Source organism: Pelodiscus sinensis, chromosome 1 (genome assembly GCF_052426305.1).
Source record: "Pelodiscus sinensis isolate ZL-2025 chromosome 1, ASM5242630v1, whole genome shotgun sequence".
Taxonomy (NCBI): domain Eukaryota; kingdom Metazoa; phylum Chordata; order Testudines; family Trionychidae; genus Pelodiscus; species Pelodiscus sinensis.
In genome coordinates this window covers 120966917-120993957 of record NC_143052.1, presented here as the reverse complement: position 1 = coordinate 120993957, position 27041 = coordinate 120966917, and the positions used below count along the sequence as shown (strand labels likewise).

Here is a 27041-nt window from a genome sequence, read left to right as displayed (position 1 = left end):
TTCACTTGCCATATGTTAGGTAACAACAAGACTCCACAGTTCCAAAAAATAAACAGGCTCCTTATTAAGAAAACTATTTACAAAAGGTGCTACAACTATAGCTCACACTCCAGTCATTTTCAGACATATTTGAATCCCAATGCCCCACTCCAACTTTTTCCGCCAAGTACAGTCTAGGTTGCTACAGCTACAAAAGTCTAGAATACAATTAAGGGAAGTAAGAGTGAGATGGCACCCTCACAACAGTTACCCCCAGAGGAGTCAGAATATGGTGGACAGGTTTGTAAGTAGCTACACTGGTTACTTAAACATAGCCTTGGAATCTGCTAGGGGAAAAAAAACAGAATTGAATTTTTTTTAAAAGCAGAGTGCTTCTGAAAGGAATTGCAAGGTCATAATCCATTTTAAAATATTAGCTGAAACAATTTATCAAAAGTTCCACACCAAAACATGTCATGTTTCAAACAAATTCTAGTAAGCTTCCTACTGATTTGCCTCTGTGACAAGTACTGAAACAGAGGGCTAACCTTACCAGCAAGCTCTTCAAGTATAATGAGACACTAGGACTGCAGGCCTTGGATACAAATGTAATGGACAATGTGCTTCAGTTTGCACACACCCATCTGACACCTTTGTGAGTATCAATTCCATATTTATATTCAAAGTATGTATGAACAGATTATAAATGTCTGAATAAAAACAAGTATAACATTTTAAGCACTTGATATATATCCCACATTTTTCCAGGTATGAGCTTTTACCACTATCAGCACCTCTCGTATGGCTGAAGCATCTGACATCAGTTTTATCACTGCAGAAAATTACCCTCATCACATACCAAATGTTTGCATGTAAGTTATTCCACAAAAGATACTGTTTGACTTATATTCCCCAAGCACAGAAAAAAAGTACAGAAGTTTTAAGAACACAAAATATTCTGTGTATTTTTAGTAGGTGAATAACCAAGTTTGCAATCTAATATATAAAAGAGAATGCTTGTATGTTTGTGCTCTAATAACTTGGACACTACAAGACCTACTGCAACCAAACTTTCCATGGGATAACTTTTCCTCCAGGAGAAGGTTTTAAGGTACTGTGGGAGGGAAGATATGCGAGACTGACACCTCTCCCCGGGGCTGCATGGAGCTTGGCAGTGCGGGGAGAAGTAGCTTCCCCGCCATTGCTGCAAGGAGTGAAGGCGGGGGGGGGGGGGGGGGGAAGGTGTCTCCTTTGAGAGGCACTGGCCCAAGGGGCAGCACTGGATGATGCTGGATAAGTGAGAAATTAATCCAAGGTGGGGGAGGGGGGGAGGATCCCTCAAATCTAGGTACTGGTCCTGGGTTTGATACCGGATGATCCTGGGGGGAAAGGGAGGAGAGAGATGCAGTCTATGGGAGGGGCAGCTGGTCAAGGGGGTGGTGCTGGAGGAGGGACTAAAGAGGTCCCAGCAGGCTCAGGTAGTTTGACTCATAGCTTCATCAAAAAAGATGTGGGAAGAGTTTGAGGTGTCACCTTGAAATCTCTCTCAGATTCAGTAGGGCCAGCCCAATTGATTGAGGCATCCGTATACTCAGCTCTTGGATGAGAATTTACAGACCCAGCAGGTCTATCCCCTACTTTCCTACCAAAAAAACATTAGCTTCTACAAGGATAATTAGCAAAAATACCATCTGATAGGAAGCAAAACATTGCACTATTGAAGAGTACACTCCATATGCTTCCAGTAATGGTGGGGAAACAAGCCATGGTGATTTGGGGACTCTCCCTTCCACTGTGCTTTTAATGGCTCCAAGACTCATGACATGGGAAGAAAACAGAGACATAGTTTCTGTTGTGACTTTTGTATCTAAGTTTGCCAAGTCAAATAGCTCTGATTCTCAACACTGCAATGCCTCTTTTTTGAGTCAGAGATTTTGTTTTATACAGCAGTAGAAAAGTATGGGGCTCTATCATAATGGCCAGATGTCAGGCACTGGCAGCTGCAGCGTGGCTGGAGGCTGTCAGGACCAGATTCTGTTTTTCTAAATTTTGTTCCTGTAGTTTCCCGGGCAAGTCCCGCTAGTAGAGCCTTAAAAGAGGCTGGATACAAAAAGGTGCGGAGCATCTACAACTGCCAATGACACCTGCAAGAACTACAGATGCTCAACAATTCTTAGGATTAATCCCACTGTTAGCACAGAACATAGCAAGACCATCCAGTATAATAAAGCGTTGCACTTGGTTGTCCATGATATTACCTGGGGTGCAGACAAAGTGCTTTAACATCTGTATTGCTGAACAGGGGAAAGAGATCTTAAAGTTATTGGGCACAATGCAGAGATAACTCAGTGAAATTCTATGTTCTGTTGTGTGTTATGCAGCAAATCCGACTAGCAGTCAGTTTGGGTCTTTATATCAGTCATTAGTAGTAGTAGGTATTTTATATACAATAAATTTGCCTGTGAATCCAAGCTGCCTCTCTCAGGCAACGTCTATACTGCAGCACTATTTCGGGATACCAAAGGTATCCCTAAATAGCCATTCAGTATCTTTTGAGCGTGCCTGCTATTTTGAAATGTAACGAGTTCGCTATTCTGACATCCCTGGAAATCTCATTCCATGAGGAACAAGGGATGTTTCGGAATAGCGATTTATTTCAAAATAAGTGTTGTGTAGACAGCACCAAATTTCAAAATAAGCTATGCAAATTGTGTAGCTCACATTGCGCAGCTCATTCCAAGCTCCAGATGCAGTGCAGATGCACCCTCAGTGTTTGTAAGTTATTTATTTCTACCTTTCATTTCACAGACAACTTGAACAGGTTACTCAGAAGAAGAAAAAGCAACACTAATCAATGTGACAATTTGAAGAGAACCTTTAGGTACCAGTGTAACTCAAAGTAATTATGTCAAACATACATTTCCCCCCCCCCCAATTTATTTATTTCTAAATCCCAGGACCAGATGAGCAAGTCTAGACAAGCAAGGGATTTTACTAATCCCTTCTCCTCCCTCCACACCAAACCCCTAAAAATAAACTTTATGTAAGCAGGTTAGTGTCACAGGGAATAGGGTAGAAGAGCAGTGAAAATGTGAGGGGCTCAGATCAAATAAATTTGCATTTACACTGAATTTTGCTTTAATGTTCAAGAAAAAATAAAATAAAATAAAAAAAACACTATCCCAGCAGCTTTTCTGATCCCAACAGTCTGTTCTAGCTGCCCTGTTTTCAGTGGATTACTTAGTTACTCAGCTTTAATACCCTTGTTTTCAAATTAAACCATCTGCTCTGTAGTATTTAGACAGACCCTGAACAAGTAGAATGCCAACATAGATTTGTTTTACACCTGAGAGATACATGACAAATGTGTTTTCAAAAAGGCAAAGGTACCATCTTTCTAGAACATGTAACCTTCCCAGCAAGGAAGTAAGTTACATCTTTTATCTTGTGTGGTCTGATTTTATCTGATTAGCACAGAGTCCTAAAGAGAATGGTTGGCATATTTATTATATAGTACTTCTTTGAGAAAAATCAACTGGGCTATGTCTAGACTGCAAGCCTCTTTCGAAAGAGGCTTTTTCGAAAAAAACTTTCGAAAAAGAGCGCCTAGACTGTAAGCGGAACTTTCGAAAAAGCAAGCCGCTTTTTCAAAAGAAAGCAGCGAGTGAGTCTGGGTGCTCTCTTTCTAGAAAGCCCTGTTGGCATTCAAGAACGCCTTTTTTCGAAAGAGCACTTACTTAGTTTAAACATTTGCATCAAACCTCAGCCATTAACAATATCTGCAGGAGATTAGGCTGGAAAGTAGAGGTTTTTCATTACCCTGAATATCAGCTAGCAGCACCAGTGGCCTGTCATTTAGAGAAGGAAAGTGAAACATCCACCTCAGTATTACCAATGCCAATAATGATTAATATCAGCAGAGGGTAACAGAGTATTTCATCTTCCCAATGCCTTCCCCACTCCCCCCAGAGGCTAACATTATAAGCTCTATAAAATGCACTTTTATTTGCTTCCTTCTAATTCAGAAATGCAGAGCCAAGAGTTGCAGCATTGGGTACCTGAGGCAAGGCACCTCACACTGAGGCATGTGTGACCTGCTGGATGCTCAGCACTTTCAATTATCAGTCTACTTACTCAGGTGCCTGTAGAGGGCTTCGTCGGGGCCTGGCAGGCCACGACTTAATGGTTGTCTTGGGATGGCCTTGCCAGACAGTCAGAGGCCCTGAGGCATTTCAGAATGTCATCCCTCAGTTTTCCCCACATTCTCTCCATTGGACAACAGAGGAGGGAAGGGTAGGAAGAAACAAGCCCTTCCTCTCCATCACATCCCAGCCCAGGTGCCCAAAGGGGAAAAGAGATGGGGAAAAGTCTCAGACCCTGTTTAACTGGTGCACCAGATTGGCTTCCCTTACTCCACTTCCTACCTTTCCTGTTCTCTCTTCATTTTGGAGCACGGTCCCAGGTCCCTGCTTCCTTCAGCAGAAGGTTGCTCACACAGTCTCAACAGTTCAGATAATCAGCTGGGGCTTCCTGGTTCAATGTCTCTGTTCAATTGCTCCTCTTGGTCGTCAGGTAGAGCTGGTTAGGAGAAAGCGGTCAAATTCTGGCCTACTGGTCAGGCCTTACCTACAATACAGATATATCCCCTGTAGATCATTCTGTCCCAGAAACAGCAGCCTGACTGCCTTCCTGCAGTCTCTCCCCTACGCTTCCATTTGACTGCCACTGTTCCCTTTAATGCAGGTCTATGTGGAGAACGGCTCCGCAGCTGCAGAGGGGCAGGGCCTTCTCGACTCAGTACTGTTCTGCTAGTCCCTTAGCCATAGCATGGAGTCTGTAAACCCCCACCAGAGTGGCTAACTATAGCTTTGGAGCCTAACCCAAGATTTTTTAAAAAGTCGGAGCCCCAAGTCTTTATTCCATGCGTCCAACATTTTCTGCTCACTTACATTTTCTGCAGACACATGTGGGAGGGAATGCAAAATGAAGCTCTTTTAGCTTGATTTGCTTGCTCTAGTGTTGCTTTGCTCTAGCATCACTTTGCTCCTGCACAATACTCAAAAATCACTGAAGGTGTGCATATAAAGAGAACATTTCGATCTGAAAGATTCCCCAATACACAAAGGTTACATTAAAATGACTCTCTCCATTATGTGTCATTATTTTTAACAACAAAATTCTATCCCTGTAGTTTCATTAGAAAATTAATAAGAGAAAAATCATATGGCATTAGATAGTAGATTTTTTTTAAAAATAACAGCACTACTGCTTTGTAGTCAGTGTCTTGAAAAGGTCAAAATATATTGGGTAAAGAGTGGGGCATGTCCAAAACTTGCAAAAGATACAATGGCTAAAAAAATAAAAATACGTGGCTGTCACACAAGATTGTGAAACAGTCTGTAACCTGCCCAATGAATAATAAAGTGGGTGTTGCTTTTTACAAAGGAACTAGTGTCTGAATGAGCAGATCTGAAATTCTGGATCCATTATTAGCGATTGGCTTCTCATCTACATCCAGGGCAAGCATGCAGCAAACCTGCTTATGAGATTGACCTTGTTGCTTCTGCTCTCTGAAAGTGTTCATATTTTTGACTCTATTATGGCATCAATTAGGTGCTGGGGTTTAAATGGCTTCTCTTTTTTATTAAATATAGAATGTCAATATATGCAGTCAATGTAAGATCCAGTGTAATTAATATTTGTATTAAATCATGAAAGAAGCAGGGGGAAAAGTCCATCTAAATCATTTACAGGGAATTTCAATACATGATAATTTATAGTAAACTTTCCTAAATACACAATCTGGGATATTGCACTGAAGCAAATACCATCTATGAAGAACTGTATTTCCTGGAATATTTGTGAAGTATCTAAAAAAACCCTGTAGGTTAAGGTAGGGATTTTATTAAACAAACATACTATGGGAGGGACTGAGAGGAAATCCTTCTTCAGTTATCCACAAAGCAGGCACACCATAGGCAATGGAAGTGTTGATTGTGTACTCTGGAGAAGCATTTGTGCCTCTACCTTAACTTGGAAAGACCATTTGTGAAAGTGAGTGTAATTAACCCTACATATCTATTAAATTCATAGTTCCCTTACTCGTGGGTCTACACTAGGGAATTATTACAAAATAACTCCCCTTTTTTTTCCTAAAGAGCAAGCAGAGTTTCCTCACAAACTAGCCCGTTATTTCCAAGTAATGGGCTAGTTATTTTGAAATATCTCCTGTTTTCCATGAAGAATGATGTTTATTTTGAAATAGTTATTTCAAAATAGTGGACACTCCACTGCTGCTATTTCAAAATAACTACTCCTCAGAGTCAAAGTAATTACTCCCCCAGTGCTTCCTGGGGCTCTAAGCTGAGGTAGCACATCTGCATTAAGGGAGACTGCCTTGGACAAATTTCGAGGCTTCCCTGTAGTATGGTCACCTATTTTGAAATAGTTATTTCAGGAGTGGTTTCAAAATAATTTCCTAGTGTAGACATACCCTTTATGAGACTGTCAATAAAGGGATCCAATTACAGCCAGTTGTGATGTTGGCAGTTTGGGGACGTGCACACTTCTCTTCTAGAAGACCTACAACCTTTCAGATTTCACAACACAAGATACCAAATACACATTTCAGAGTAGGGATGTAAGTGACTGTTTGACTAGTCAACTATCGATAAGCAAAAGCTTATCGGATAGTCAACACACTAGCTGCTTCCCCTGCACCTTTGTTGCCTCTATCAGAAAGAGCCCTACTGGGGCTCTTGTACATTTCAAAGGGAGAACACCATGCTAGTCCTTATCGACTAATCAAAATGTAACATCCCTATTTCAGACATCATGAACTCTGGCCAATTCTTAGCCAGCAACCTGAAGGTAAAAGCTTATGTACCCTTCTACCATGCAGATCCCACTATTTACTTTTGGGGATGGGAGGTAGGGTGAATCATTGTTAACAAGTGGATAGAGTTCAGTGTTTTGCATATTTATTCAACATATTCTATAGTGCCAACACAATGAACCAGGCACCAATGCATTCTTTTAAGATTTGCACAGCATATTCTCATTAAATACACTAAATGCATTTTCATTAACAAAGTCAAAGCAAATGCCTAATCCCAAGTGAAAACACCTCTTCATAAATAACTTATCAAGAGGTCAATGGCGAGTCTATCAGAACAAAGAAAGCAGAGCACAGTTATGGATCGAAAGGAAAACATCAGTTGATCTGTCAAACGATCAGCCAAACTTCAGTGCTTTCACTTCAGCAAAACCAACCAACTCGGATTTCATTCCATACAAATCACGTAGATTTTTTGACATCCATATTACAAGGCGTTATCAGACTGCTTTAAAATGTAAGCGACTAGTTGACTATCCAATACGCATATCAGAGAGGCAGTAAGGGGTGGAAGCAAGAGCTTCTCCAGGGGAGGGAGGCAGGGGAGGTAGAGGCACAGCAGGAAACAGCACAAGCAGGGACTCAAGCAGTCTCTGCTCGCGCCGGTTCTGCTGCAACTCAGCTTTTGAAATGTACAAGAGCCCAAGCAGGGCTCTTGTACATCTCAAAGGCTCAGGCACCGCAGGGAGTCCCCCACTGGCCCCGTGCTCCCTGAGGGACTTCTGCTTTTCAATTGTAGCAAGAGCTACAGTTCAAAGGTGGAGGCACCCTTATCAAGTAATCGAATATTGATGGAAATCCCATTCACTATTCAGTTAGTTAATTAAATTTAACATCCCTAGCTTGCTTATAAACTAGTGACAGTGGAGGCAGTTTATAACAGATTCCAGATACAATATACAAGCATCACAAACAAAAGTTAGTGTACTTAATGTGGCAGAGGTATATAGTGCTTGATATAACAAAAAGGATTAACTTCCCTAGTTTGCAGCACTCACTGCTCTACAGAAAGTACCATACTGAGAGATATGGATGTGTACAGGCATTTCAGTATTTTAAGACCTCAATCTTTGTTACCTTATAAAAAGTATGTATGTTTCTTCATAAATTATGCCAACAAAAAACCTGCTAATTATAGGAGTTACATGTAACCCAACATTTAAAAGCTAGTCTTTGACCATGTACATGCTAGTGCTATGCAAGCAGCTCATTTAATATAAAGCTCTTCTTTATTTATAAAATGACAAGAGTTAGTTAACTTAGAATTAAGGCTGCTCAACTATTATTTCCCACGATTAATTTGGATAAGTTTTGGTAAGGCAAGGCAACGCAACATTTACACATCTACAGTGTTCATCTCCAAGCATTAGTCCTACATCAAGCCATTCACACACATAGGCCAGATCTACACTAGACCCCGAAGGTCAGCTTAAAGCACGCTACTACAGTTACATATGTAATGTAACTGGAGTCAACATACCTTAAACTGGGTTTGGCACGGTCGTCACAATGGGAGGATGACAGGAGCAAATACTCCCATTGGCTTCCCTTACTCTTCACGACTGTGAGGAGTGCTGGTGACAACTGGAGGCGCACTCAGCATTCGATTCAGCAGGTCTTACCTAGACCCACTAAATCAAATGCCAGAACATCAATCGCCCATGTGGTAAGTATAGACATGGCCAAAGTGTTACAATGAGTTCTGTATGGGCAGACTTCTATGCATGCATGGAAATTATTACAGGAGCAGTATTTTAGTTTGCATTCAAAGATTAATACTTGTAGAAGATCAGGCAGAGTGCACTGTATTATTCTATATAAAGAGGTTTAAAGATTCACTCTAATGTTCAGTAAGAAAAGACTACAGTTGACTTTACTGGGTGTAGCGTTGGGTCTTAAGTGAAAGTGTTAAGGTTAACTATATTGCTTCAGTAATTAACAAGTCAGATTTTCCTTATTAAAAATTAGTTTCACAAGCCAGTCTAATGTGGGAATACACCCTCCCCCCTTTTAAAAGGAAGGTCTATGGATGATTGTTTTTCCAGGATAAAAAACAGGATTCTTATACTCTGAAAGATTATTCTCAAAATCAGTTGTGTAGTAGCACACACACGAGTCAAATGCAATAACGACGAAAAACACAAACCCCACACTAACACCCCACTGAAGGTTTGGTTACTAGTCCTTAATGCACTTCATCTTACTGGAAAAAAAAAAACCAATACAAGAAGTTGGTGCCTACCTACTACAATGATTGGCAAACGCAATGTTACTTAAATGAACAGGAATAGCCAGGGTCAACAAGGTGAGCTAACAATGCAGTAACAAAGTAAAACCTCCTTATTTTACACTAACAGTTGGGATGCTCACTGCAATTAGCACATTTGTGCTAATAAAAACGTGCTATATGTCACTGAACAACCAAATCACAAGACTGACAATTGTAGTTTATTGACTGTCAAACATTTTAAAACAATTATGATTTGTGAACTCATAACAGCACCCTACTATTAAACATTTTGTAAGAGTCAGAGACCAACCTGCGTATGTGCAAAAGTACAACCATGTTTATGTTTGCACAGTTCTACTGTATTACAGAAAACACTTGCTAGGATTTATGTTGTTGATATGATCTCTTACTGGGTTTGAATGTACATTTGTCAATGATTGTGCTAAACTTCAAGAACAGTTAACCAAAAGTCAAATTAATGACTGCATATACATAAGCCAGTGGATCAATGTTCAAATACCACAATTAAACTCTCCAGAAAACACCAAGAGAGATGAAAGAGGTGTCAGTTACTCTACAAATAATTCCAGTTGTGTAACTAACAAACATTAAATTGGCAGCTACCCATTAAACTATTTTGCAAGCCCAAGACACACGTCTCCTGTTCTATCACCTATTTCAATCTTGTTCTTTGTTTTGTTTACCTGGATAGGGGTCTCATTTTTGCTCTGACACGCTGCATCTTTTATTATACTTTCTGAAAGGAAGTTAGTTTGTTATGAATGCAGCACACGTCTCCTCTTTGCTCTTGCTGACAGTGTTACTTTATTTCCTCCCTTAATCCAAATCCAAGATCCCTTGAAGTTTGTGTCATTAATTTAATGCATCTGCTTTCACTGAAGAGTTGAAAATATTTTAGCAGATTCACATTTCCTCCTGCTTTCCAGCACGGCTGTTGCAGATGACTATGGTCAAATCAGTTGCCCATTTGCAGGATTTCTCTACAGTGCTAATATTGTTATTTATATTGTAGCAATGCACTGGGCACCATCCATGGGACAAGTCCCCACTGTACAGAGACAATGAAAAGACTGTCGCCCAGACCTGCCGACGGGGAAGGGAGGCAGCAAAGAGGGCAGATGCCCTGGGGCCCGATATTCAAAAGGGCGTGAGGCTCTCAACTGCTGCTACCACAGCAGCCATGGCCAGAGCCCCTGGCCCTTTAAATCACCATCAGAGTGCTGCACAATGCACGCTGAGGTGGCTCTGAGGTCTGCCTACGGAGGTGGGGCATGGCGTGGTCCAGACAGTGCTAAGGGCTGGCTGCCCCAGTGCCACCCCTTCTGGAAATGAGGAGCCAGCCTTCCCCATCTTGCCATAGGGCCTGGTAAGTCTGTCAGCCCCCCAGACTGTCCCTATCTCCATTTAAACATTAGGTGTTTGCATCTTCTAGTACTTAATACGCTACAGTAGATGGCAGAGGCCATTGCAATCTACAGTTGGTAAACACTGGGTCAACAGCCCTGAGCATGCTTCGTATCAGAGGATGAGGAAAGAAAAGGCGGCTTTGCAGTTAAGTCACTGCACTAGGTAGGACCTGAGAGAGGAGGTTTGAAACCCCAAGTTCTCTCACACATGCTTTTGTGGTTATGTGTTCCTGTGGGACAACATTGCAAATAAGAGACTCACAACAGTAAGTCTCAAAGCTTAGGACAACTGAATCAGGCTTACGGGGCTCATGCTACAGGTTATCAGAAGTAGGGTAGCCATTTGGGCTCAGGCTCTGAAACCAGCAAGAGAGGTGGTCTCAAACCTAGGCTCCAATCCAAGCCTGAAAGTCTACAATGTTAGTTTTAGCCACGTAGCCTGAATGACATGCAGTGTACGGATTTATTTAAGAAACAAGATCCAAATTAAAGATGAGGAAAAGGAGAGACAACCCAAGGCTGTCATGTTGTGTCATTATTATTCATCCCCTTCACTTTAGAGCTGGGGTAACATCCTGGTATAACAGATGGGAATACAGTGAGGGTGAAATACCCTGACCATCACAGACTAAACCTGCCTTCTTGTTCTACTTCTCTTTGTGTTCATGTTGCAGGTGAGGGTTCTGCTGCACAGCTTTGTGCAAATATCAAAGAAATATAGTTTCTGAAAAACAGTACGTAAGTGGGTCCTATTTCACTCACACTGGCTATGCTGGTAAATAATGGAGGAGTTCACTTGAAATCATGTCACCCAAAGCAAAATACAGATTGTTCTAGACATCTGAAATACTTGTACAATCTCTCAGATAAATGCCAGTCAGAAGGTACTGTGCTCCCTAATGACACTGCCTGTAACAAAGATGTTCAGTGGTGAAAATTTAAAGAGCCTATCAACACAGCTGAAAAGCATTTCCTGAATGCATATATTTAAATAATCATATCAATCTCACACTAAAATCTAGTCATCCACTTTCACAACACTCACACATTAAAATAAATACTTTGATATTACAAGAGAGTTGAGATAAGCAATCGAACTAGATGAACAATTTCGACAGACAGGTATGCCATGTTGGTCTGAAGTTAACAGAGAGACAAGGTCAATGAGAAAGTAGCTATCGAGCCTACATTGAGTTGAAGGGGAGCTCTGTGTAAGCACAAAAACTCATGTCTTTCACCAGCAGAAGTGGGTCCAATAAAAATATCTCCTCGTTCACCTTGTTTTGCAGACAGGTGAAAGAGCAGTTTTCAAGCATCTTATAAACCATGATAAGACAGATGATTCTGCAAACACTTTCACAAGTGCTGAAACTTAAGCATAGGATCCATTTGATTACAGGTGATGATTTAGGGCAATCATAAAACTTACCAACCTTTGTACCTGAGTTATTCAGTGAAAGGCCAAACTTTTCATTGTTATTTGGATATAGCAAAGATCTTGTCTTTTCAATCCTTCCTCAAATCATCAGTTACAGGGCGGGAGGGGAGGAGAAATGTAGCTAAATTCTTTAAGTTCAGGATGCACAAATCACAGCTGGAGGATTCTCTGTATCTTGGGGTCTTCAAACTATTTGAAGGCTTCAATATCTGAGATGTAGGTGAGAGGATTATTCTAGAAGGGGGAGGGAGAGATTCTGTGGCCTGCATTGTGCAGGGGGTCAGACTAGATGATCATAATGGTCCCTTCTGACCTTAAAGTCTAGGAGTCTATGTAGATCCAAGATTTTAAGTAATGTTTACTTGATAAACCTGTTGTCCCAAGAATCATGAGCATGAGACTGATGCAAACCAATGGAATCTGACCATATAAACTCTCTCACTTGGAAGCCTGTCTACAGGCCTGGTAGACAGATCAGCTGAAAAATAAAAAAAAAATCTTCATTTTCCATGCCTCTCCCCAGACACACACGAAACAATTGTGGCAATTTTTGGAAACCTACAAATTTAAATGAGACCAACTCATTTCACAATAATTACAGGACAACAATCAAATAGTAACAAGTTTTAGTTGTTATATTGACTAAGGTAACATTTGAACTAGTGACCTAGAGGTGGACAATTTATGACCCACTGTGAGACTATATGGGTCATAGGACTGGCAATGTCACTTTAGGATTCATAGGTATTAAAATCATGGAGACATAAGAGCAGATTAAACTGATTCTTATTTTTCCCCCACTGTTCACAGCTGTAAAACATACAGAAAAGTGCTTAGCCAAAATATTCAGAGATGTTTTCAGGATTATTTTCTAACTTGAACTTTGTGTGGGAGTAATTGATATCAGAAAGTGTGCAGAATTCCTTAGAGTTCATAAACCAAAATGGATATTTATTCTTAAAGTAACTTACGTTGCATCTGGGGAGAAGAGATGTTGGCATCTGAATTCTGATGTTAATTTGTTTTATGTAAGCTTTTGCCAGACACCATAAGTATCTCATTTGCAATTTTATTTTCCCCCTATAATGAAAACTACCCCATCCAATCCACTTCATTCTGCATGTTTCATCCTATATTTTCCTTATGTTTTTATTAGCATGTCCTACAACAAAGGTTGAAAAATAACTTCAATTAAAGTGCTCTTCACTCTGGTATGAGGTTAATTCTCAAGATCTAAGGTTAATTTGGGGGAGATGAAAGTGCAAATTTATGTGACTTCTTATTCATAATTACTGATTAAATATTATGGTGTGGTATGTAAAACGTATACAGAAAACATTTACAAAGCACAGTAATTTTGTTAACTTAAAATTAAAGGGATACAAAGAGATACAATGCCATGTACAGATTTGTAAAACAGAATGAGTTAGCACTTACAGGAAGTCATTTGAAAAATAAACAAAAAGGTGGAAAATTAAAAATGCAAAAAAATGAAAAAAGTGTGTCAAGTACACAAAAGGTAGGTGAAGGACCCAAGAGAAAAAAATTGCTAAAATGTTCTTTGCTTGAATTTCTTCAAAGGAGGATGGAAAGCCCAGTCAGAAACAAACAAGTCTCTTCAGAGGAAGAAGAGAGAATACAGGAGAAAGTCAAGGACCATGACAAAAGACGTGCTCAAGAGATTGTCCATATATAGCAAGTACAACTCCTAGTAAAAGAAATAACGAAAAGTTTTCTTTGGAAACTGCAGAGTCAAGCCCAGTCTTTCTGTAACTTTTGTACTTGAGAAGAGTCCAAGGGTGATTAAAGGAAAGCAAAGAAACTTGATCTCACTAGTAAGGAAGACATTGAAAACAAGAGAAAGATCTCAAAAGCTATACCTTGAACAAACTTGTACTGAAAGTCCAGGGTACACCAAATAAGGATTGACTCTTCTGCTGAACACACTGAGCACACCAACAGTCCCCTAATGAAAATGTTAACAGGCCAATAGCAGGTGCAATGGGGGACATTGACAGTGAACGGGTTAAGAAGATTCAGCATACATTATAAAAGGCAGAGTATACAGGTAAATCAGGTCTCTGCTATCAGATAACATATATGGGAGATAAAATTTACAATAAATAAAGTGGAATATAGTATGATCTAAGAATGGGGCAATGATCTGGAACACTTGAGTGCTATTTCTGACTCTGCTACTACCTGCTGCGTGACCATGGGCCTATGTGCTATTGTAATACAACAAAAGTAACAATGGAAGATGCTCAGATGCTGAAGTCAGCTGTTTGTCAGGGAGAATATGATTGCAAACCTGAAAGATCAGATAAGCAACCAAAACCTTTTGCCCATTAACATCTACAAGATAGCTGAAAATCTCCCCAAAGCAACCAGACTTGTCCTTCCATGAAGGAAATGCTGTTCTTGTGGTATTTTTGAACTTCTAGTCACTGTAAAAAAATAAAATAAAATAAAATCAGATAGAAAAAATTGCTACTCAGCTATTTCCAAATATAAAGGGGTTTCTTTTATGTCACTTCTATAAGTATAAAAATGGGTCTCTTTCCTAACACTGCTTGGTCAATTGCTATCAGAGTGTAATAAGAATTGGCTAGGCATCAAAAGCTCTTCACCTTCTTATAGGATCAAGGACCACTGGAATTGGTGTGGTTCTGCAGTCCAAGTTCTGTGGCAAAATTCCTGAGCTTGTGTTACACTGAGTGACTTCACCAAACTATTTACCATACATCAGTCCTTGAAACTATGCTCTAATCAATTTCAGCATGCACTTTTTGCTTTCTGTCTTGCGCACAGAGAGCAAGCAAATGAAAAACAGCTTATAAGCTTTCAGGGATATTAACTGTCTCACAACTCAGCAGAACAACAACAGTGGCAAACATTCTCCTGTTTTATAATTTGCCCCCAAACTTTTGTTTGTGGAAAAGCAAAGCATGACTAGATTTAGAGTATTTTGTGTCACCTAGGCTGTGTCTAGACTACATGCCTCTGTCGGCAGAGGCATGTAGATTAGACACATAGGCAAAGGCAAATGAAGCCGCGATTTAAATGATCACGGCTTCATTTACATTTACATGGCTGCCGCGCTGAGCCGACAAACAGCTGATCAGCTGTTTGTCCGCTCAGCGCGCTAGTCTGGACGCTCCCCTGCCGACATCAAAGCCCTTTGTCGGCAGCCCCGTTATTCCTCGTGGGATGAGGTTTACCGGGGCTGCCGACAAAGGGCTTTGATGTCGGCAGGGGAGCGTCCAGTCTAGCGTGCTGAGCGGACAAACAGCTGATCAGCTGTTGTCGGCTCAGCGCAGCAGCCATGTAAATGTAAAGGAAGCCACGATCATTTAAGTCGCGGCTTCATTTGACTTTGCCAAACAAACAAATCTACATGGCTCCGTCAACGGAGCCATGTAGTTTAGATGTACCCCTACAGTCTAAAGCGGAAATGAAAGTTACTTCTGCATAGCAAGAGTTAATTAAACAGCTTGCCACTATCTTACTAGCTATTGGAATGACCAGGGCTCGCCAAACTGTGGCAAGCCCCGCTCGCCGGCCGTGCTGTCCGGCGATCTGCACATGCGCAGATTGCCCGAACCTGGCTCTTCCAGGCTGCAATCTACCTGCCACGGGCGAGTAGATTGTATTATTTGTCGAGCCCTGGGAATGACAGAAAGTGTTACAAACAGTAATGTCTAGTCAGACTGTTCTGTAAACCAGCAATGGGAAACCTGGGCTGGGGAGTGGCCTTCCTTCAGCTCAGTGGGCTGCAAGATTGTCATTATCAAAATGGTCTCCTCGGATAGGGTAGTTTCATTAGCTGCACTTGTGTACCTAGAACGTGCAGGCTATGGCAACTGAACGGGAGAAGTGCTTTGATTGGATGCAGAGAAAGCACATATGTGCAATCAGCACACCTTTGCTTCACATGCCCTTGCTTTATGTGCATGTCATTTTACTAAAACTGGTCAGGGGGGGAAAAAAAAAAAAAAAAAAAAAAAACACAGATGGAAACCAGCAGAATCTGTCAACCCTGCACATGGGCAATGGTAAACAAAATGTCTTGTGGGCCACACAGAGCCCCAAAGTGCCCACCACTCCTGCAGACTCTTGCCAATTCATTGCTGGTTTGCCTACAGTTCTGGAGTTTTGAACAATGTTTCTACCAATGAGTTTCACTTCTCTTTCAGTTCTTAGCTGGGCTGCCAACTCCAATCCAATGAAGAGCTGCTGCTCTCCATTAATCCCTTTGCTCATCAGTACTATTTGAAACACATGGCCCGCAGAGGATGTCCAATCCACATCACAGAAATGCATCAATCATCTAAATCCCAATGAAATCAATGAAAAGATTTCCACTGACTTCAGTGGGGGTTGGAGGAGGCCCAAAGAAAGCAGCTATGACACACAGAGGGAGCAGCACTGATGAATAAAAAGGTGTTCTTACTGGTGAGTAAAAAGTCACTTTCTGACTGGCAAATGCAAAGACATTCTTTTCCTGACATATGGTTCTATTTGAATGCTAATTCCGTTAGGGTATGTCTACACTTGCCCCCTAGTTCGAACTACAGAGGCAAATGAAGCATACCTCATTGCACGAGGAGTAACAGTTAATTCAAGGGAGTTTTGGATCAGACTACCGTGTCTACATGCGGCAAGTTAATTCAGGCGACCGGCCTTTTAAAATAGCGACCAGCCACGAATATGCTAATCAAGCGCGGGATATTTAAATCCCGCACTTCATTAGCAACTTCAGTATGCTTCCTTTGCCTCCCTAGTTCGAACTAGGGGGCAAGTGTAGACATATCCTTAGGTACTAGTGTTAATACTGCTTGCTACAGATATTAACCTTAAGCTTGTATGGCTAGCAATGTTAACCAATAACACATTTAAACAATTTCCATCTAACAGGATAGCTGTTTAAAAGAAAATATTAACTATGGCCTTGTCTGCACTTTCCTCCCCAGGAATACTGAAATATGTACACAATGGATTATTTACTTTCTGTTTGTGTCTTCATTATTTCTTTTGCCTGTATCACCTTGGGTCCTCTGGACTCGGAAGAGTTTACTTATATCCTCTAGAGCCATGGTGTCCAGCATGCTAGCCACATGTGGCTATTTGGCCAGTTGAGTGTGGCTAGTTCACAATAGCAGTAGCCACTATAGTGGCTACAGTGCTTCAGAACTTGTTGGACACTATGGCTCTAGAATGACGCATCATACTGCTTCTCACGCCAAAATCTCCTGTATGTGCTGTAATGGGGGTAATGTAATTGGGTATGACTTGGAAGCGTAAGGCTCTTCTAGAGTTTTTCCATTTTTGTTTGCTAGTAAGGTAAATGGTTACATTAATTATTTAATGCCGCTGGCTGGCATGATTAATTTTGCTGTACATAAGGATTAATGCTGCCAGGCAGTGATTGTAAGCCTAATTATTGTCAAGGCCCTCAAACCTTTTTGTATGAGCATTAAAATGAACAATCTTAAGAAACCACCACCACAACCACCAAACTGTCCAGAAAAAAAAATCTACTCTTTTTTGGAACAAAGGATTAATGTCTCTCATTCTCCACATTTTACACATGGAGAAAATGAAGTAGAACAATGTGAAGCAACTTGCTCTCAGTCACAAAGTAATCCAAGAGCAGCACTGGGAATAGGCTTGCGGGCTACGTCTACACTGCAGGATTCTTGTGCAAGAACTTTTTACAGAAGAGATCTTCTGAAAAAGTTATTGTGCAAGAGCTCATCCACACTGCCATGTGCTTTTGCACAAGTGTCCACACTGCCATGGATGCTTTTGTGCAAGAAAGCTCCGATGGCCACTCACAGAATGGCCATCAGAGCACCTGTGTTTTCCGATAGAGGTTTCTTGTGCAAGAAACCCCTGGGCTGAGTTCTTGCGCAAAATCATGCCAGTGTGGACATAGCACTGTTGTCTGTCCACACATGCCTTTTTGCGCAAGAGCTCTTGCGTAAAAAAGTTTATTCTTCGTAGAAAGAGGAATAACTCTTGTGCAAAAAGCCCTGTCTTCTGATGATCTACTGTACTTTTTATTGTGCAAAAAAGCACTTGTGTAGATGCTCCGAGAGTTTTCGCACAAAACCGGCCATTTTTGTGCAAAAACTCTGCAGTGTAGACATAGCCTAAGTGTCCCAAGTCCCAATCCAGCTCTCTATCTTATAGACTACACTACCTTGTTTTGCTTGTATGGGCATACACTTTTTGCAAGTGGAAGTTTTGCCTACCCTTCACCTCCCAGCTTTATGGAACAGATGATGGCTTTATAATTTAATTCATTTAAAATGGGGGGGAAGGGAAGAGGAGGAGAGAGGCTTCTGGAGAAATTCTAAGTCCCTTTTAAATAGAAGTCTGAAACACGTAAGTGATTTTAAAGTCTAATATTCATAAGATATTATTCTCTAATTTCCCTTGAATTCAGTTGAAGCATTAGCTGTACTGTCAATTACTAAGGGTGTGTCTAGACTACAGGGTTTTTCCAAAAAAATGGCCTTTTTTCGAAAAAACGTCCCCTGCATCTAGAGTGCTGCCGCTTTCTTTTGAAAGTAAAATGAAAGAACACGGCAGTTTTTTTGACCACAGAAAACCTCATTTTACGAGGAAGAATGCCTTTTTTGAAAGTGCTCCTTTGAAAAAAAGGCGCTATGTAATGCCAACTGTGCTTTTTTGAAAGAGAGCATCCAGACTGCCTGGGCGCACTTTTTTGAAAAAGCGGCTTTCAAAAAAGTAAGTACTGGTTGTAGTCTAGACGCTCTTTTTTGAAAGAGGCTTTTTCAAAAGTATCTTTCGAAAAAGCCTCTTTTGAAAGAGTCTTGAAGTCTAGACTTAGCCTAAATGTGAAAGAAAGCACTGAAACTATCCCAGCCACTTCAGAACAGGATGATCCAGAACCACAGAGGTGTCTGTCAAAAACAATACATGTTAAGTACTGTTGCAAGGAAAGGGCTGATACACAAAGTTATTTGTGGTACAACTATCAGAATAATACATTTGCCCTATTAAAAGAATTCAGACTACCAGTTTGAACCTTGGGGCAAAGGCAAGGAAATTTCAGGCAAATTCAGGCAAAAAAGAACAGCATCTGTGCATTTAAACTCGCTCAAAAGAGCAATGGGAAAATATATAATTAAAATTCACAAGCAAATGTTAAATCCTGCTATCTTAAAATACTAGAGAACTTCACTATCGCAGCCACCTGAAAGAAGGAACCATCCACTCAAGGGATGCAAGTTACATGAAAATAATGAAGCCAACAAATATAAAAGCAGAGGCCAATAACACTTCAAGTTACCTGAATGGTATGGAGTTTATTTTGGTATTTTATTCTCATAAAAAAGTATCATAAGAGTCTTGGGAACCTAAATGCCTTCTTTACTGCATCTGTTCGCCCATGAATGTGCACACAATTTCCATTAGGACCAAGAGTAGGAGACTGGACACTCTACAGACAAATATGTAATTTGAATAGGTTACATCATTAATGTTGCTGACCCCAAAAGTTCAAAAACTATGAAGTGTAGTTATAGCTATGTTGGCCCCATGATACTCTAACCAACAGAAGTGGTCTGATAAAAGACATTAGTTCACCTATACTGACTCTCAAAAAGGATGAGTCAGGTACACCAAACCATGGAATTTAAAGTGAAACACCAATAAAAGTCACAGGACTCAAGATAAAAATTCTAGGGTTAGCAGCACAGCAATATAAAGACAGACTGAGAGAAAAAATATTGGATAAATATGTAGCTTATACAATTCAATACAGAAAAATAAATACATGTAAACATTCTCCATGTTCAAAATGGAGAAGGACAAAAGAATTAACTGATTACTAATGTTTAAGAGAGATTTTGTTCCACAAGGTCTTCAGCAGAATATGTTGGTTGTAGGAAGAGTTTCATTAATATTTGATTTTCAAATCCATATATAAATTTGTGAGCATTTGGGTTGTATTGCCAATATTATGTAAATACAATTATAGTATTAGCAATATATATGTATAATTGAGGAATCCAAAACAGCTGAAGGACATGTGGTATAATCAATCATTTAAATTAAGAAATGAGAGGGCATCCCTACTGGGTCCTCCTGTTTTCTTCTTCTCTTTTCATTCTAATAATGTTATGTAAAGTAAAGAACAAAATTAATAAATAAAATAGAGCACAGTATCACCAAGAACAAGGTAAAGCCAGTATTATATCAAAAGTTGACAAAGAGCCTCATCCTTCCTTTCTGGAAGGGATTTTGATGCTCTTAGCCTTAATTAAATATGGAATGTTTAAATACTAGCTTCCCTAAGTAGTCCCTCCAAAGTAGGTTCCATTTCCAGATGTAATTGCTTGTCAGTCCTAACTGGATGCCTGAACAGTCTCGGATAGTTCTGTAAAATACAAAAACAGCTGGATGGTACAGATCACTGAAACTAAATTCTTTTTTTCCCTTTTGCCATGGCTCTCTTTCACTGCCTTTCTTTGAACTCTATGCCACTGAGGAATCAACAGCTGAACAACATGAGTTATCATACAACACTGAGTGCAACAACAATTATGCACAGCAAGACATTTTGTTCAGTAATCCTGGACTGTAGGAAGAATTGAGATTTCTTTTGTTGGGGATAATCCCTTTTTCAAACACAATATTAGAGTAAACAAGACAAGCTAAATTAAAAGGTCATTTGATCACAGTAATGCATTATGCATGTAAAATGCAACAATCCATTTTTCCTTAAAAATTTACAGAAGCTTTTTCTACTGAATACTGCTTAATTCCTCAGTCAAATTCCAAACAAAGTACTGTATACATGTATTTGAGGCAACATGAAACTGAAACGTTACAATAAAATGAACGAGAGCACTACAGATGGATGGAACTGTAAATGGGAGGTGCACTGAATGTTCACTTCAGGGGGCTGTAAATTAAATCTGTTTTCCTGTCCCATGTTCAGCAAATTCTGTGCTCAAACTCAACATCTAACAGCCTACATTAGGTGACAGGACTATCACACCACTTGACATAGCCTCTAGAAATAACCATATATTCTGCCAAAACACAAAAAAAGTAGGCAAATATCTTTTAATGTCAAAAAGGAGAAAATAATGTTGATTTCCTTTCACCAACTGGAAATCTCTTCCGAGTTAGTTATAGGCAAAGTTTACAGTTGTGGCTACTTGAAGTTAGACCTCTGAAAGAAAGTCAGGCCACTTTTATTAAGGTGCCTCAGTTCCAATATTTTGGAATAACTGTTGAGGTAGAATTCAGGATTCTAACAGCAAGAGATTTAGTCATCCTTACAGCTAAAGATGACTGTACAGGCAGTCCCCGGGGTTACGTACAAGATAGGGACTGTAGGTTTGTTCTTAAGTTGAATCTGTATGTAAGTCGGAACTGGCATCAGCCGCTGCTGAAACTGATCAGTTTCAACAGCGGCTGAATATGGACACCAGTTCTGACTTACATACGGATTCAACTTAAGAACCCCAGGCGTCCCCAAGTCAGCTGCTGCTGAAACTGATCAGCGGCTGATTCCAGGAAGCCCGGGGCAGGGCAACTCTGCCTCGGGCTTCCTGTAGTCAGCTCCTGGTCAGTTTCAGCAGCAGCTGACTTGGACGCCTGGGGCAGACCAGCTGGGGTGCTGCTGAGTTGCTCCAGTAGCGCCACTCCTCGGCGCTACTGGAGCAACCCAGCAGCACCCCAGCTGCTCTGCCCCAGGTGTCCTGATTCAGCCACTGCTGAAACAAACCAGCAGCGGCTGAATCAGGATGCCTGGGACAGAGCAGCTGGGGTGCTGCCGGGTTGGTACAGTAGCGTCGAGGAGCGGCGCTGCGGGACCAACCTGGCAGCGCCCCAGCTGCTCTACCCCAGGCGTAGGCAAGAAAAGCCTGGTCTGCTAAGGGGTGGGGGGGGCACTAGCTGCACCCCTCCTCCCCCAGCAGACCAGGGAGACGCAGGTGGCGGGACCGCCACGTCCTCCACGGCTTTGCTCCGTCTCCCTGGTCTGCTGACCAGGGAGACAGGGAGCAAAGCCTTCGAGCACGCCCGCAGTGGGACAGCCCAGGCGGGCCTGGGCTGTCCCGCTGTGGGCGTGCTCCGTGGCTTTGCTCTGCGTCTCCCTGGTCTGCAGGGAGCGGGCGTGCTCCAAGGCTTTGCTCCGCGTCTCCGTGGTCTGCTGGGGGGGGCTCCCCCCCCCCCGCCAGCAGACCAGGGAGACGTGGAGCAGCTTTTCTCGCCCCGGAGGACGGGGGCGGCGGGACTGCAGCGCCTCTGGGCGTCCCGCCGCTCCAGTCCTCCGGGGCGAGAAAAGCCCTGTTCGTAACTGCAGATCCGACGTAAGTCGGATCTGCGTAACTCGGGGACTGCCTGTATATTCAAGTGTAAAGGTGTTCCATTTATACAATGCTGTGGCCTAATTCTGCAAGATTTATTCCTGTAACAGGTTCTCTAAACACTAGATCAGGGTGGAGAACCTAATGCCTGGGGGCCGGATGTGGCCCCTGGCATGCCTGGACTTGGCCCGAGGCTTGGGGCTCTCCCCCAGCACTGGGGAGACTACACCAGCACTCCAGTTCCCTCCACCGTCCCACTGTGGGGGCAAGAGTGCACACACAATCTATTAACCTGGGCCCCCCTAGACTCTTGTGTGTGAAGGGAACATGGAGAGTATCTTTCTCCTTCTGAGTCAGGGGCCACAACAGCAAGAGTTTGATTTTTCTTTTTCGCTTTTCACTTGTGTGGCCCTGCGACTACTTTTTCCTGTGGGCCTGTGGTCCCTGACCCCAAAAAAGGTTATAGAACTGGATCATCAGAATTTATATTATAACCGATCCTAAACCTTGCAGAAAAGCAAATATTTGAGATTACAGCCTGCACTTTTCAGTGCACCATGCAGGCTCAGAAGCCAATATAAAGAACCAGAAATGCATTTATTTTATATATATATATATATATATATATATATATATATATATATATATATATATATACACACACACACACACACACACACACACACACACACACACACCCTCTCTCTCTCTCAAGATTTTCAAGCTAATCTCATTATTTTGGGGGCATGGCTCAATTTTTAAATGCTTACAGTTGGCCATACTGAGTGTACATATTACAAAGGCAAATAAGATCAGAAATTGTATGCCTTAAAGGTGATAGCCATAGCCCATTTCTCCATACTGAATTCTGGAATGATAGGTCTCCTTTCTGCAGTGCTTGAACAGAAAGAAATAAGAATGGCATTATTCCTCCAGGTCAGGTCTGAGTCACACAGATGGGTATTATGACGAAGGGTGCACTTATCTGTCAAAGGCATGCCTGCTCTGAGGATAAAAAGAACTTCAGTCTCCAAGTGTCTCAAGCCTACATTAAATTCCTATCAGCTCATGAATATTAGTTTCGAAACCATTAAAAAACTGTGAAATTAGTCTGCTTTGCAAGTTTATAAAAGAAATACGGCACATGAACACACATGGAATATTCTAACATAGGATTCCTCAAATAGCATTTTAAGGCACTGTTGTTTTTAAGCAAATATACTAACAAGTTTGCACATAGTTGCTTTCAACAAATGATTTGAGTAATTTATAGACATGAATGGAAAGCTCAATATCATCTCAGGTACAGATGTGTAGACCAGATAGGTACTATGTAAAGCTCCCACTGACATTCAAGGCAGAAGTAGATACAGAATCACGGCTTTCAGATTACTGGGGATATCACCCATGAACAGAGTCAAAAAATAGTTTAAAGAGATTCACTAATGTGTTGCCTACAACATTTTCTACATTCCCAATGTCTTCTATAATCCCATTCAGAGTTTTTCTTTTGTTTCCAGCATACTCTGTACAGCCAAAAAAAAAAAAAAATATCGTCATTAGTTGAGTTTAAATAAGCAGGGTCAGCTTCATTGGGGAATTTCTTCCCTTTTGGGGAAGGGAGAAGAGAAGGGAAAAAGAGGATGTACAGGTTCTTACATGGCTGTAGAAAGTGAAATACATAGATTATTTTGTCATTTAGCAGTATGCCTTTCAGAACAACTCTGCAAATGAGATATAATCATTTCTGTCCTGCAGAAACAGAATTGTTGTGCTGTCTTCCATTGAAAAGATTACTAAGCCATAACAAAGCAATTTCTCGAATTTCAAGTCTTACTATTTTGTAATAAAATTTTAAATCTAATCAACATTTAATTGCTGAAAATATTGACATGACCCTCTCTCCTCCTCGGCACACAAAAAAACCCAACCAAACAAACGAGTCAACAGATCAATTTATAATGACATTTTCTGAAAATATATACACAGTGGGTTAATGCTACATAACCAACATTAAAAGTGACTGGTTCAATTCTAGATTAAGTAGTAAGCATTTTATTAATGAATTATACACATTTTTCTTTAAAAAAAAGTTGTGTTCTGTGCTAGTCATATAACATAATCAACTTTAAAAAAAATCTTTAACCAACTGTCTTCAAAGAAATCAATAGGTAATTGATTTACTTTCTCCCAACAGTCCAGGGCATATTCAATTTTAACGAAAGGTGCTGCCTACACATCGCGCAGAATATAGCAAAGCACAAGCCAGCTTTCATAATCCATAGTAGAGCACACTGTCGAGGATGTAAATATAATTAATTGCTGGTGATTATGTCAAGCTCTGATATCTTTGCAAGGTTCTAAATGCAAGATGTGACAGGTGTTATTCTACAGAGCACAACAAAATGTGTACCCTCTACCTCCTTCAAAATGGATCAAATCAAAGAGTAATATTGACCTGCAATTTAATATGTGGCTCTGTTGGTCACATCAAAATGGCATTTGATTGAAAACAAAAGAAGTTAACACACAAGAGTATAGGACTCAAAAGACTATTCCATATCAAGGAATCACATACCAATATCTGTAGACCTTTACAACAATCTTCACTACTGCCAAAGACCAAAATCCATCTTCTTATCCCTTAAAGTTCCAAACCTTGTTAGGGTTCATGAGTCATTCAGGCTTTCCCCTCACACTCTTCCTAAAAATCTGATGTGCTGCCTCATAGCAGAACAGATTTACTTAATCTTTTTTTTTTCTCTACTAGCAGTGAGGGGGCAGGAGGAGAGGAATAGAACAGATTAACCAAACAAATCGTCACAGCCAGGACGGGGGAAGACAAAACAAAACGAAAAACAATCCATGTTGCAGAAAAGAAAAGAAAAAATCTTCTTAATTGCCATTCAAGCAAGCAAGCAAGAAAATTATAAAGGAGCCACAGACTCCTCTGCTCAGTACATGTGGCCTCTAACCTCTTTTCTCAAGGACACAGAAAAACATCTCTTACTTTTTAAGACTTGTATGCGGCTGCTATTGAAGATAGAAAGGAGATGGAGGGGGAAGGGAACAAAACGGCAAGGAAACAGGGAAAGAAGAAAAAGAGAAATAGAAGGGGAGAGGAAACTTACAAGGGAAGAAAAAAATAGGTAAGAGAAACCCAAGGAGAGAGGAAAATGCAAACGGAAACAGAAAATAATAAGGGCTGCAGACAGAACTGCAAGGAGGAGGGGAAAGTTGGGGACGGCAAGACAGAAAGAGGGAAATGAAAAAAACCACTGAAAAAAGGGAGGTGGGTGGGAGAGAGAGGAAATCCAAGGGGAGAGGGACTCGGGAAAAGAAAGAGCGAAAACAACTGCAGAAAAAGAAGAGGAAATACGAAGGGAAGCGGCCCGAGGAAAGAGAGCGGAAAGGGGGCAAATGCAAGAGCGAGGCGGCGGCGGGGAAACAGGGAGAGAAAAGTGACAGAGGAAAGGGCAGCGGGAAGTGGGGCGGAGAGCGCCGCGCTCTGCCGGACAGACCACTCCGAGAAGTTTGCACTTACAGCTTGGCCCCGGCACAGCCCCGAGGCGGCGGCGGCGGCGAGCGCGGGCAGAGGCAGGACCCGGCGGCCAGGCGCGTCCTCTGGCGAGTGGGCACTTCCCCGCTGCGCCTCAGCCGCCCCACAGCCCGGCCAGGGGGCGGAGGGTCCCGGGCGCCGCCAGCAGGGGGCCGGTGGGGCGCTGCGGGGCAGAGCGTGGGGCCGCCTCGCTCCTCCCTCCTCGGCGGGGCGGGGGCAGCGCGCTCCGGCCGCTGGAAGCAAACCCGGGCGGCGGCGGTTGGAGGAGGCTGCCCCGGCTCGGGAGCGACCGTGTAACGGAACTGGGGCACCAGCGCGGCATTGTGGGAGCTCTTAAAGCAGCCGCCGCCAGCCGCGTCCCCCGCGCCCCACAGGCAGGGAGGTGTCTCCTCAGGAGGGGGCTTGGCGGCAGCCCGCGGCGGGGGAGGTTGTAGCCCCTTCCGCGCGAGGACGTCACGCCGTGCCTGCGGGAGAGCCCCTAGGAGAGACTCTCCCGCCCCCCCCCCCCGCTCAGAGGTGGGGGGTCTCTCCCCTCCCCGCGCTCCTGGGAGTCCGCCGTCTGCTCTGCATCAGCCCCGGGAGCGGGGGGCAAGGAAGGAGGAGGGGAGCGCGTGCAACTGCCCGGGCGCGGTCACAGGTCAGCCAGCGCTGGAAAGGAGGAGATGCTCTGCTCGCTGCGTCCCTGCAGCTTGGCTTTGTTTTTCACTCACCCTTCCAGGAGAACTTCGGTTCCGACTGCCCCCAAAGGCGGCGCAATTCAGATCAAGATCCTGGCTTCCATTCTGAGTCACCCCTAAAGTTCAGAATGCAGGACAATGTAGCACTTTAAAGACTAACAAGATGGTTTATTAGGTGATGAGCTTTCGTGGGCCAGACCCACTTCCTCAGATCAAATAGTGGAAGAAAATAGTCACAACCATATATACCAAAGGTAACCCTTTTCATATTTGTTCATTTTTTTTAATTGTATCCTTTGGTATATATGGTTGTGACTACTTTCTTCCACTATTTGATCTGAGGAAGTGGGTCTGGCCCACGAAAGCTCATCACCTAATAAACCATCTTGTTAGTCTTTAAAGTGCTACATTGTCCTGCATTTTGCTTCAGCTACCCCAGACTAACACGGCTACATTTCTATCACTACCCTAAAGTTCAGGGGTG

At 42.0% G+C, this 27041-nt stretch overlaps 1 protein-coding gene across 3 annotated transcripts in view; it reads right to left on the bottom strand.

Annotated features, from left to right (window-relative positions):
• The window catches only part of RASSF8 (Ras association domain family member 8), a 130605-nt gene extending 104207 nt beyond the window's left edge, over positions 1-26398 (bottom strand). Inside the window, exons 1-2 of one of the 3 annotated variants that reach the window (XM_075898743.2) lie at positions 25866-26398; positions 4404-4605 (exon numbers count right to left, since the gene is read on the bottom strand). The gene's annotated coding sequence lies outside the window, so the exon portion shown is untranslated. Of the gene's footprint in view, positions 1-4403; positions 4606-24899; positions 25840-25865 lie in introns of those variants that run through there. The other 2 variants (XM_006127671.5, XM_006127672.5) reach the window with 2 other exon arrangements.
• Between the last annotated feature and the right edge of the window lie 643 nt (positions 26399-27041).